The following is a 1,028-nucleotide window of genomic DNA, read 5'->3' as shown; positions in this document are numbered from 1 at the left end:
GCCTTTCAAATATCTTAGTATCCTCTTGACAACAGTCAAGTGAGACTCTTTAGGATTAGCCTGAAAGCGAGCACAAAGCCCTACACTGAAAACAATCTGTGTCACGACCCCAATCCCGGTCGTGATGGCGCCCAACACTGATGCTAGGCAAGCCCGACCAATTAAATACTCTCAATCCAAATACGTAATCCGTTAACAAATAATACGATTAAGATGGCAAATGTCAAGGTTCCAATCCGAATCTAAATAAAATAGTACGAAAAATAATAACGAATATTCCAAACATTTCCCAATAGATCTGGAGTCACGAGTCTAGAGCCTCTAGGTGTAACAGAGTAATATATCCATAGTAATAAAGAAGTCTAGGATATGGAAAGATAAATAAAATAAAGGGGAGGAGTTGGGTCCTGCGGACGTCAGGCAGCTACCTCAACAACTCCTGAAAATAAACTTCACGAAAACAGCAAACAGCTCCACTAAGTCTCCGGAGCACCTGAATCTGCACACATGGTGCAGGGAGTAAAGTGAGTAATTCCAACTCAGTGAGTAATAAACATATATAATGGCTGAAAGTAAGAAATTCCGAAATATCACAATATAAAGCTATAATCAGCGATTCAGCACATAAAACAGTGGAACAACAACAATACCAAGACAAGTAAGACAAACAGGTATAAATGCATGAATGCAATGCAATGCACATGACCGCTGCGGCGCGCAGCCCGATCCATTTGGGTACCCGCGCTCACTGTGGGGGTTCAGACTCCGGAGGGGCTCCTACTGCCCAAGCGCAATATCATCGTAACATTCGCTGCGGCGTGCAGCCCGATCCACACTCAGTATATATATGTATATATATATATATATATATATATATATATATATATATATATATATATATATATGCATNGACGAACGACCGACGTCCGGGCGACGAGTACTAAATTAGTTACTATTTTTTAGTTTACTAATTATTAGGAATTATAGAGCTAAGTGTATAAACCTTTATTTGTTTACTAATCATTTCG

This window comes from Nicotiana attenuata, unplaced genomic scaffold, assembly GCF_001879085.1.
Source record: "Nicotiana attenuata strain UT unplaced genomic scaffold, NIATTr2, whole genome shotgun sequence".
Taxonomy (NCBI): domain Eukaryota; kingdom Viridiplantae; phylum Streptophyta; class Magnoliopsida; order Solanales; family Solanaceae; genus Nicotiana; species Nicotiana attenuata.
The sequence above is the reverse complement of the archived record's forward strand: the minus strand, read 5'-3'. Positions refer to the sequence as shown.